This window comes from Aulonocara sp. 'chitande type north' Nkhata Bay, linkage group LG3 (genome assembly GCF_057382095.1).
Source record: "Aulonocara sp. 'chitande type north' Nkhata Bay isolate Kocher_YH1m ecotype deep benthic linkage group LG3, A_spYH_male_GT1.1, whole genome shotgun sequence".
NCBI classification, from domain to species: Eukaryota; Metazoa; Chordata; class Actinopteri; order Cichliformes; family Cichlidae; genus Aulonocara; species Aulonocara sp. 'chitande type north' Nkhata Bay.
This window is the reverse complement of record NC_141346.1, coordinates 60956139-60968311: the sequence shown is the minus strand read 5'-3', so window position 1 is coordinate 60968311 and position 12173 is coordinate 60956139.

Below are 12173 nucleotides of genomic sequence, written 5' to 3'. Positions count from 1 at the left end.
ATTAAAAAAATAATAATAATAATTTTTTTTTAAAAAGTTGCCTCAACAAAAGGGCACTTTGGGCACGCATCAGGAAAGGGGCGGGTGCTCAAGCCCCTCTAGCCCCCCCCCCCTCTGCACGTGCCTGAAGCAGAGGGAGCCTGACCATGCGTGTAACGGTCTTTTGCATTTGATGTTTGTTGCATTTGATGTTTGTTGCATTTGATATTTGTTAAGCTGTATGTCTGGATTTTGTTCCTTTGCGCCCTCTGGTGGTGAACTGTGTAGGGTACAGCTTTGCTGTTTGGGTCTCCACCCAGCCACTTTTCTTTTGCTAGCTCACATGGTGTCTGCATGCTGCAACTCACAGTTAGCTCCACACATGGAGAAAATATCGTTTAAAGAGTGGAAATAATTGACGAAGAAGATGGAAGATAAGGCAATAAGGCCATAAAGGAGTATTTAGCACCTCCTGGATGTCAGCTCACGAGGTTTGTGTATTTTAAATGGTTTATTTTCTGTAATTAAGGATTTTTTGATTGATTGACACTACGTACAAGAGCGCATTTTGATGTGATGTTTTTGTTTTATTGTTTTGTCCGTGAGCAGTTCTCACGGGTTGCCAAGACCAGAATAAACCCTGTTTTATAACTACATCGTGCGTACGTCAATCTTTGAGGGTGCTACAGTGAGAACTCCGCTCTGCACGGGTAGATGAAGGACGCAGCCCCGCAGGAAAGTCAGGTGTTGCCTCAGTTAAAGGACTCAATATAATTAACCACAAGAAAGAGAAATAAAAAGGAAAAGGACTGTAAAAATAATTAAGATAAGTTTCCTTTTATAAATGAACAAAGGACTGGAATATTTCTTCTTTTTTCTTTCCTTCTCATTGTTTACATTTCTGCTGTTCAAGTGACTGATATTCATACAGTGTTAAGTTAAAAATCAAGATGGCGCCGAGTATGGCAGCCTCGTCGCGAGCTCCCCCAAGCAACGGCTTTCTTCTGTGTTTAATTTTACTTTTCCTTTATTTTTTCACGAGCAGCACTTGTCTCCTTGTGTACGACCGACAAACCTTACTGGACATAAAAGACGGTCTTTCTTAAAACTTTCCGGAGTTCAAGTTTTGCAACACGGACGCTCCGTTTGCAGACCCCCCATTCATCTCACCTGAGACGCCTTTGTTCTCTGGCCCTGGAGGCCGCAAACGCCGACGCAGAGGGAGAAGATCTGGCGTTCTGGTTCGACTGAGACGGCGCACTTACAGACCACCGTTACCCAGTTTATTACTGGCTAATATGCAGTCTCTGGAGAACAAGCTGTGCGAGCTTCGGGCACGGATCTCATTCCAGCGAGAGATGCGGGACTGCTGCGTGATCTGCCTCACAGAAACCTGGCTATCGGACAAAGTACCGGACTCCGCAATACAACTGCCGGGGTTCTCTGTGCACCGCGCGGACAGGTCACAGGATCTTACTGGGAAAAGCAGAGGCGGTGGTGTGTGTTTCATGATCAACAACAGCTGGTGTGATTATGCGAACGTGCACCCGGTCAAATCCTTCTGCTCACCGGACCTGGAGTACCTGATGATTAAGTGCCGGCCATTCTGGCTACCGAGGGAATTTACAGCAGTGATTATTACGGCTGTTTACATTCCCCCACAAGCCGACACTGACCGTGCACTCAGGGAACTGTACAGCGCGATCAGCAGCGAGGAAACCGCACACCCAGAGGCAGCGTTTATCACAGCCGGAGACTTTAATAAGGGAAACCTGAAGAAAGTCTCACCAAAACTCCATCAACACATCCTTTTTAACACACGTGGAAACCGGCTACTCGACCACTGTTACACCTCTTTCCGGGATGCGTACAAAGCCCTCCCCCGCGCCCCATTCGGCCAATCAGATCACTGCTCCATCCTGCTCCTGCCCGCCTACAGGCAGAAGCTGAAACAGGAAGCTCCAACCCGGAGGGCGGTGCACTGTTGGACGGACCAATCGGAGTCTGCGCTGCGGGACTGTTTTGATCACGCGGACTGGGAAATGTTTCACGTGGCCGCCAGAGACATTGATGAATACACAGACTCAGTCTGTGGATTTATCAGGAAATGCGTGGAAGATGTCGTCCCATCCAGAACAGTCAAATCCTTCCCAAATCAAAAACCCTGGATTAACGGAGATGTTCGCGCGGCACGGAACACCGCCTTTGCCTCCGCGAACACATCGGACTACAAACACGCACATTACCAACTCCGGAAGACGATCAAAGCAGCCAAACGTGAGTACAGGGACAGGGTGGAGCAACAGTTTGACAACCCTCGGCGTATGTGGCAGGGACTAAACACGATCACAGACTTTAGAGGGAAAACCAGCACACCGCAGACCACGGCCTCTCTGTGTGAGGATCTAAACGTATTCTACGCTAGATTCGACACAGCGAACACCATGAGACCGGACAGTGTGCGCACCGCGGATGACGTCAGTGCGCACACTGTGTCTGAGGAGGATGTGCGGAAGTGCTTCAGGAAGGTGAACGCACGCAAAGCTACTGGTCCGGACAGGATTCCCGGCCGCGTCCTCAGGTCATGCGCGGCTCAGCTGGCTGGAGTGTTCACGCACATCTTCAACCTTTCCCTCTCTCTGTCTGTAGTCCCAGCCTGCTTCAAAATGGCCACCATCGTCCCTGTACCCAAATCCTCCACCATCTCCTCATTGAACGACTGGCGACCTGTAGCCCTGACCCCCATCGTAAGCAAATGCTTCGAGAAGCTGGTCAGGGACTTCATCTGCTCTGCACTACCCGACTCACTGGACCCTCTACAGTTTGCATACCGCCACAACAGGTCCACTGATGATGCCATAGCCCTGACACTACACACTGCCCTGTCACACCTGGAGAAGAGAGACACGTATGTGAGGATGCTGTTTGTAGATTACAGCTCAGCATTCAATACCATCGTTCCCTCGAAGCTGGACAGGAAACTGCAGGATCTAGGACTGAGCAGCTCCCTCTGCAGCTGGATCCTTAGCTTCCTGTCTGACAGACGCCAGGTGGTCAGACTGGGCAGCATCACCTCATCCCCCATCACACTGAACACTGGTGCTCCACAGGGGTGTGTACTGAGCCCTCTCCTGTACTCACTCTACACCTACGACTGCACGGCCACTAACAACTCCAACATCATTGTGAAGTTTGCGGACGACACTACAGTGGTGGGTCTTATCACCAACGGTGATGAGACGGCTTACAGGGAGGAGGTCAGCGCCCTGACCCACTGGTGTCAAGACAACCATCTCACCCTCAACGTCGCAAAGACAAAGGAGTTGATAGTGGACTTCCGGAGGTGCAGAGAAGTACACACCCCCATCACCATCAACGGCGCTGCTGTGGAGAGAGTGAGCAGCTTCCGGTTCCTTGGCGTACACCTGGCTGAGGATCTTACGTGGTCAGTACACACAAACAAAACAGTGAAGAAGGCACAGCAGCGCCTCTTCTTTCTCAGGAGACTGAAAAGATTCGGCATGAACCCCCGCATCCTCAGGGCCTTCTATCACTGTGCCATTGAGAGCATCCTCACTGGATGCATCACCACCTGGTATGGCAACAGCACCGCCTACAACTGCAAAGCTCTCCAGCGAGTAGTGCGGTGCTCTGAACGGATAATTGGAGGTGAGCTTCCCTCCCTCCAAGACATCTACAGGAAGCGCTGCCTGAGGAAAGCGGGGAGGATCATCAAGGACTCCAGTCACCCCAGCCATAAACTGTTCAGACTGCTTCCATCAGGAAGGAGGTTCTACAGCATCCGGTCCCGAACCAGCAGACTGAGAGACAGCTTTTTCCATCAGGCCATCAGACTGCTGAACACGTCATAGACACCTCAGCTTCACTACTGGAACTTCAACATTATGCACTCCACACTGTATATAAATGCCACTTGTTTTGCACATATTCAACTCTGTATATTTTATTTTATATATTTTATTATTATTATTATTATTTTATTTTATTTTTTTACTATTTAATTTGTAAAAATGTGTATACATACACACACACACACACACACACACACGTAGGAAAATATTTAGTATACACATCCAGAAATGCATACACTATTATATATTGTACATATATTTATTAGTTTCAGGTTGGCCATTCTTGTATTTTGCTCGTTTGTGTTGTTGTGTTTGCACATCTCTGTTGCTTGTGGGGCTCGCACACAAGAATTTCACTCGCCAGTGTGCCTGCACATGTGATGTGACAATAAAAAGTGATTTGATTTGATTTGATTTGGTTTAGAACTTTTGGACGACTAGATTTAGGACCAGGAACCACGACAGCTTCTTTCCCAAGAGAGGGCATGAACGATTTATTCAGAATAACCTAAAATATAGGACTGAGTTCTTGAGCACAAGTGTAGGAGCCATATGAGTTGTTCCTTTTTGTTTTGGATTAAGAGTGTTGGTTTAAATGCACACCTTGTATTGGTGCACGGGTGTGGGGCGTGACTCGTGGGCGTGTTAGGTGATAAATGTGGTTGCACTCACCTGATGAGCAGAAAGGTCGGGTGAGCATGAGGGGAAACCTGTTGACCCCAGCTTGAGTCATTGTGATGCATTTTTGGCTGTAACTTGATGTATGTTTTATGCACTAATTGATGCCATAGGCCGATGTTGTAGTTTGGTGTAGTAATTGGTGTAATTCGTTGTGAGTTGCAGTCATTGTGTTTGTGCAGTCTGTGCATTTGTTTAATAGTTCGATGTGCTGATTTGTATAGTGGACAGTAACACGTGGAATTAAAGGAGCAAATAGTGCAGAAGTGCATCTCATGTGTTTGTTGTTGTCGTCATCAGCGTCCTCATGTTTAGCCTGCTGCGGCCATTTGCTGGAGGAGCCACAACAACTTGTCAACAGAAGAGTTTGTAGGTTTTATTAGATTATTTATATATAGTTTTATTGGTGAGAGTTTTATGGTTCGCTGTTGCCTTTTAGAGTAAGCCTGTGGCTTCACACAGCTGTTTCAATCAGGAGTCTTATTCCCCTGTTAGGTTTCAGCAGTTTCACCTGCATTAGGCGTTGTACTGATTTGCTTTCTATTGTGCATCAGGCGGCTGAAGCCATTGGCTTGGGAGTACCGCCGCAGTTTGTGTTTAAGACAGTTTGTCTTCCTCACAGCTGACGGTATGGAGGTACATAAATACCCATCGCCAGTATGTACGGAAGACTAGGCTGAGTTAGTTAGGTTTAACAGGCAGATTAGTGGGGATGTTACTCCTGTTAATTGTTTGTGTCCAAGGTTTATTGAAAGGAACGTCATTAATTTGATGTGTTGGAATGAAGCTCTGTGGCATAGGTGCAGTTCAGCGTTTGGATTTTGTAATGTTTGAGTTATGAGTTATGTGAGTTATGCAAACAACAAAGTTTTTTGCAGCTGTTCACCTAAAAATGCAGCCAAGACGTTTTTAAAATAAACATTTCAAACTATTTACAGAACAATCAGCTGTTCGGCATCAAATCTGATGCCACACAAATTATTTGTGCCACTGCAAAAAATAATTTCTGTCCACTATGAGATAAAGGAGAACAACAGCCTGATACCTGCAGGCCTGACAACAGCAGATGTATCACTCCACATCAGCCACGCCGCTTTGCTAGCTAAAACACATAAGGACGCTGTCATAGCCTGTCAACCATGTTGATTAGCTGCGTATATACGAATGTGAATCGCATCATTGGCTGGACTATGGGATAAGGTGGCATCATTCTAATCCCATACAGGAGCAGCCGGACACTTACTGACTATTAACTACTCGATTTAAATCAAGACGCAACCTCTCGCGCTCTCTCTCTCTCTCTCACTCACTCACACACACACACACACACACACACACACACACACACACACACACACACACACACACACACACACACACACTTTCTAACAGCCATCTTCAAGATAAAACAAATCAAGCTCCAATAACTAGTGAAAAATGTAAAAACTCTCCAAGACATCTGGATTAACGTTAAATCCTAATAACTGTGAACTCTTTGCCATAAATGATAAACTGTAAGATTCCTGTTAAATCAGAAATAAGATATTTGGAAATTCATCTCACAAAGGACCAAAAAGTAAATCGGTCGTTGAACGTGGAGAAGAAACTAAAAGAATTCAAGACCAAACTGAACTCTGGGCTTTTGTCACGGTTCTGGGTCATTTTGACCCAGCATTTTCAGTTCTTATATTACTTTGTATTATGGTTTGTATCCCGATGCTTTTGTTTATTGGTATTCCATGTTTCTGTTATTCTTAGTGAGGGATTAGTTCTTAGGTTGTGTCTCATGTTTAGTATAGGTTCAGTGTCAAGTCTGCGTCTGTTTCTTGTTTCCTGTTTTATTGTGAAGGGTTGTCTCATGTCAGTGGCTGTATCCCAATTCAGGGTCTGCAGCCTTAAAGTACGCATTTCAAGGCCGATTACGTCACAGCGGCGCGCCGAAGGCTGTCCCAATTCAAAGGCTGCTCCAAATGCGGCCGTGAAATGCGTCCTTCATTTCCCTGAATTTTAAGGCTGTGGCAGTGTAGACTTCGTGGCCCAACATATCCCAGAATGCATAGCGCGGCGGTGGGTGTGGATAATTTAGCCGAAAAATGGCATTAAAACGGATCTCCAATGTGCACTGGACGACAGGAGGGGGAAATCCTTGTGAAAGTGGCCAAAAGACACGAAAAAGGTTACGGCAAAAACAACTAATCATCCGTGTGGATACTAACTCACTCGCCTGGCTAGTGCGCTGCAGAGAGGACGTGAGTAACATCAGTTCTTTTAAGTGAAGGATGTTTTTGAAAATACTGAGAAAATGTCAGGAGGCGTTGGACAAATGGACATTTTTGATAATGGCAAAGAGGATTGAACAACATATGTGGTGAGAGATGAACAATATTGTCTGGCTAACAAAATAGAGGATGAGAGGAAAGTTGCTGTGTTCCTGAGTGTCATGGGAGGAAAAACATACAACTTGTTGCGCAGCATCAAACAAAAACTAAATGTGCAAAAGAGACCGAAAGCTGCATGAAGTAACTGAGAAAGACTCAAATGATTCTCAGGAGGATTTGGCATGCCTGGAGCTGTACACAATGCAAGAGAAAGACAATGATGCAATATGGCTCACACCAAAAATACAAGAGGTTGAGTTACAGATGGAACTGGACACTGGGTCTGCCCTCTCACTGATCTTATATGAAGATTACAGAGACAAATTCCCCAATCTGAAACTGAAACACACCTCGGTGAAACTGAAAACATACACAGGTGAAAGAATAACTCCTCTGGGAAAAGTGAAAGTGGAATATGAGAAAAAGAAACGCAACCTGGAACTTTATGTCAATGAGACTGGAACGAGGCCCGAGTGCACATTCTGTGGATGAAAGACTGAAACAGAAACTTAATAACCGTGCCCAGGTGATCAAAGATGGAATCAGCACCCTGAAAAATATTAAAGCACAGATCATACTGGAGGACAATGCAAAACCAAGATTTCACAAGGCACGTCCTGTACCTTATGCTTTATGCCCCAAAGTCGAAGCAGAGCTCCAGCGCTTGGAAGAGCAAGGAATACTCACCAAGGTGGAATGGTCAGATTGGGCTACACCAATAGTGTCAGTAAGCAAGAAAGCAAGTGACAGAGTGCAGATCTGTGGTGATTTTAAGGTTTCAGTGAACCCAGTTCTCCACATAGATCAGTACCCACTTCCGCAGATAGAAGACATATTCACAGCAGTCGCAGGTGGCAAACACTTTTCAAAAACTGACCTTGCCCAGGCTTATCTCCAGTTGGAAGTAGAAGAGACATCCAGGAAATATCTGGTGATAAACACTCACAAAGGCCTATATCAGTACAACAGGCTGGTATTTGGTATCGCCAGTGTCCCAGCAGTATGGCAACGTGCCATGGATCAGGTCCTACAAGGCATTCCAGGAACAGTGTTTTCTGGATGACATAATAGTCACTGGTGTTGATGAGGAGACTCATCTGGCTAACCTAACAGCAGTCCTGGCCAGGCTAGAAAAATATGGATTGAGAGCAAACAAAAACAAATGTGAGTTCTTCAAGGATGCCATTGAGTATTGTGGACACAAGATCGACAGACATGGGCTCCACAAAACCAAGGACAAAGTTGAAGCAGTCCTGAAGGCACCAGACACTAAAAATGTGAGTCAGCTACGTTCATTCTTGGGCTTAATTAATTATTACCACAAGTTTCTACCAAACCTTTCAACAGTCCTGCACCCGCTGAACTCTCTGCTGCAACAAAATGTCAAATGGAAATGGACAAAAAACTATGAAGAGGCATTTAATTTAGTTAAGTTAAGCAGCTCATTACATCAGAGGAGGTTCTGACACACTTTGACCCCAATCTACCACTTCGCCTCGCCTGTGATGCCTCACCATATGGCATTGGTGCCGTGCTATCTCACAAAATGCCTGATAGATCCGAACGACTACTTGCCTTTGCCTCAAGGTCCCTAAATGCAGCCGAGCACAACTATACGCAGATAGACAGAGAAACACTCAGTCTAGTGTGGGGAGTGAAGAAGTTTAATCAGTATTTATATGGACGACACTTCACCCTGATCACAGACCACCGACCGCTGGTGTCCATCTTTAACCCTCAGAAAGGTATTCCAACCATGGCTTGCGTACGCTTGCTTGGGCTTTGTTCCTGGGTGCACACACCTACACCATTGAGTTCAAAGGGACAAAGCTACATGGAAATGCAGATGGACTTTCACGTCTTCCACACATGCAACCCACCGAAGAAATGACTGATCCAGCTACTGTGTTTCATGTTACACAAATGGAACCCCTACCTGTCACAAGTGCTCAGGTGAAAAGAGAAACGAGCCAAAACACAATCTTGTCAAACGATCTTACTGTGAATGGTTGGCCGTCCTGTAGTGACACTCAGTTCTCTGCGTACTCCACCCACAAAGACCAACTATCCGTTTGCCAAGGATGTGTCATGTGGGGAACTCGTGTCATCCTGCCACCCAAACTACATACAAAGGTACTGGACTCACTGCACGATGGACATTTGGGTGTTAAGATGAAAGGTCTTGCTAGAAGCTATGTTTGGTGGCCAGGCACTGATTGTGAAATGGAGAATATGGCTAAATCCTGCATTGTTTGCCAGCAGACGCTGCGACAGCCTCAAACAGCACCTGTACACGCGTGGGAGTGGCCATCTGCTCCATGGCAACGCATTCATATAGACTATGCTGGCCCATTTATGGACTAAATGTTCCAGGTTGTGGTTGATGCCCACTCAAAGTGGCCAGAAATCTTCCCCGTAAAGCAAGCAACAGCTGCCAGCACGATCAATAGTCTTTGGTCACCGTTTGCACGCACAGGTCTGCCACAACAGCTCGTAAGTGACAATGGTCATCAGTTTACTGGAGAGGAGTTCCAGTGTTTCCTTGGGAGTAACGGCATACGACATATCACTTCAGCTCACCATCATCCTGCAACAAAGCTGAACCAGCCAGTCGCACAGAGGGGAAACCGCTACAACAGAAAATTGACAATTTTTTTACTGTCTTACCACTCATGCAACAACTGGACACACACCTGCAATGCTCTTCATGGGATGAGATCTGAGATCACATCTAGATTTGCTGAAACCAGACATTCGCAAGGATGTCCAAGATAAACAGTCTTCCATGGTGGAAGCAACAAGAAACAAAACCAGGTTCTTCAATGTTGGACAAAGAGTTCTCGCCAGAGACTACAGAGACCCAAGTCAGAAATGGCATTCTGGCACGATTCGTTCACGGACCGGACCGCTGATATACACCATAAATGTTGGAGCCAACTTAGTCTGGCGTAGACATGTTGATCAGATTCTAGATGCAGAATGTCACGTGGTTCCAGAGCAACCTGAGAGGACACATCTACACCTCAAGATTCAGAAGAGTTTGCCCTCGCTTCACCACCTGAGGTTCAGGGTTTACGTGAAACCACCAATGTTCAAACACCTGAACTTTCCACACAGAGCACTATGGACTCTGACCAAACAGGCAGACGTTACCCTGAGAGAAATCGCAGAGCACCTCAGAGACTGAACTTATAGGTTTCCAGTTCATTTTGTAAGGAAAGCAGTTAAAATGTTTAAGAGGAAACAACCTACCTCTATGTTGTAAATCACTGAGTAGGTGTCATATTTCAGTTTAAGTACAATCTTATGCTTATGCATAAGCTTATGCTAGACGAGTCCAGGAGTACAGAAACCTTGTGTACAGCGTTGGAGATGAAGTTCTTCTCTTGAACATGAAACGTGGAAGGAAGGGAGGAAGACTTGATCCAGATTTTTCAGGACCCTACACCATTCAAGACATCGCTGGCAAATGTGTGAGATTAAAAAAACACGGAAGGAGCAACTTTAAGAAATCACTACAGCATTGACCATATCAAGCCATACAGAAGAAGCCACCATGTAAATATCAGTGACAATTAAAAATAGAGATGGCACGATACCACTTTTTTATGTCCGATACCGATACCGATATCATAAATTTGGATATCTGTCGATACCGATATGAATCCGATATAGTGTTTTTTAATCAACAAAACTGTTTTTTAAATATCTTGCTGCATTTTGTATAAGTTCATACTCAAGTTTAAAACAACAACTACACTAAAGCTATTCTGTTATACCTGTATGCAAAAGAGAATATTTCATAGTTCAGCAATACTGATCAATCTAATAAACTTAAACCTACACCATCCTCCCTATTCTGGTATTTTAAAGAGTACTTAGCATAAATATTAAGCAACCTAACTAATAGGGTTCCAACTCCCAGCAACAACAAAAATAAATAAATAAAAAATAGGGAACCACCCCTCACGCGCCACCTCATGATGCTTAATCGACGTAATCAACCTTAATTTGATGCAGTGTGAAAAAAAATGCACAGAAATCAATTATTTTTCAAGAAATATTAAATAGATTCAACAGCTTTCTTCAACAAAATTGCAGACTGCACAGATGGTACCTTCCCAAAGGAAAAAGTACTATAGCTTACTAGGGTATATTAGACTTAATAGTTACTATATACAGTAATTGACTTCTATTCATTTTACATCAAATTAAAACTTTGGGTGTCAGATAATTAATTATTAAAAACAAGACATTTTAAATGAGAATAAGAAAGAAAAGTATGTCTTTGTGCCCCCTTTTCCCTGTTAATGCCCTATCGGCCCCCCTGGCTAAACTTTGCTAGATCCGCCCCTGCACAGTTACCAGCCGTCAGCTACGTAGAAAAAGATCCTCGAGTAGAAAGTAATATTAAATACATTCTAACAACAGCTGATCAAGCTTAAACGTGCTGCTGTTGTTCAGCCGCTGGTTTCCTCTTTCTGGTGCAAAGTGGGCCAAAAGCAAACAAGAGACACGGACTCGCGACAGAAAAGCCGATCAGCTGATCATTGATCAGTTTCATGATTGAAGTAGCAGCAAGAAGAGGCAGTCGCTCCATATATCGCTTGTTAAGCTTAACGCAGGAATGCTTTACAAACATTCAGAGATGGACTTACACACTTGCTTTACTTCTCTCGGGATAACTTTATCGGAGATGAAATGCCTGGTAGCTAGCGAAGCTCCAAATGCTATCCAGACCACCGACAGGTCCTGCATGCCACAGCCGCTCTATCACGTGATGCATACTGCTCCGACGTGCTAACGTTCTGAGGTGAGTTACGGCGTGTTGCAAGTTTTGTGAGGTGCTTTCGTGATATTTAATGGATCGGATTACATTTTTTATTTTTCTCCGATATCCGATCCAGTAATTTAGGTCAGTATCGGACCGATACCGATACGTAATATCGGATCGGTCCATCTCTAATTAAAAATACCCAACTCGCAGTCAGACGGTGAACAGCAGCACAGACCTGAAGATGCCTCCCTGCCATCCTACTGCTAACCCTCAGTGCCAGCAAAGTCCAGAGGATTCATTATGCACCCAAAACGGCTGACACAAGGAGTTTGTGTTCCAGGACCAGAAACGCGTGAACAAGAACTTCCCTCCCGGAAACAAAGCTTAGAAAATGAAGGTGACATAGTGAACAACTCTTTTTGACCAGTTGGTCATTTGTTGCCAGTTTGGCGTTGCAACTTAATTGACTGTTGCATGACTTTGTTTGCA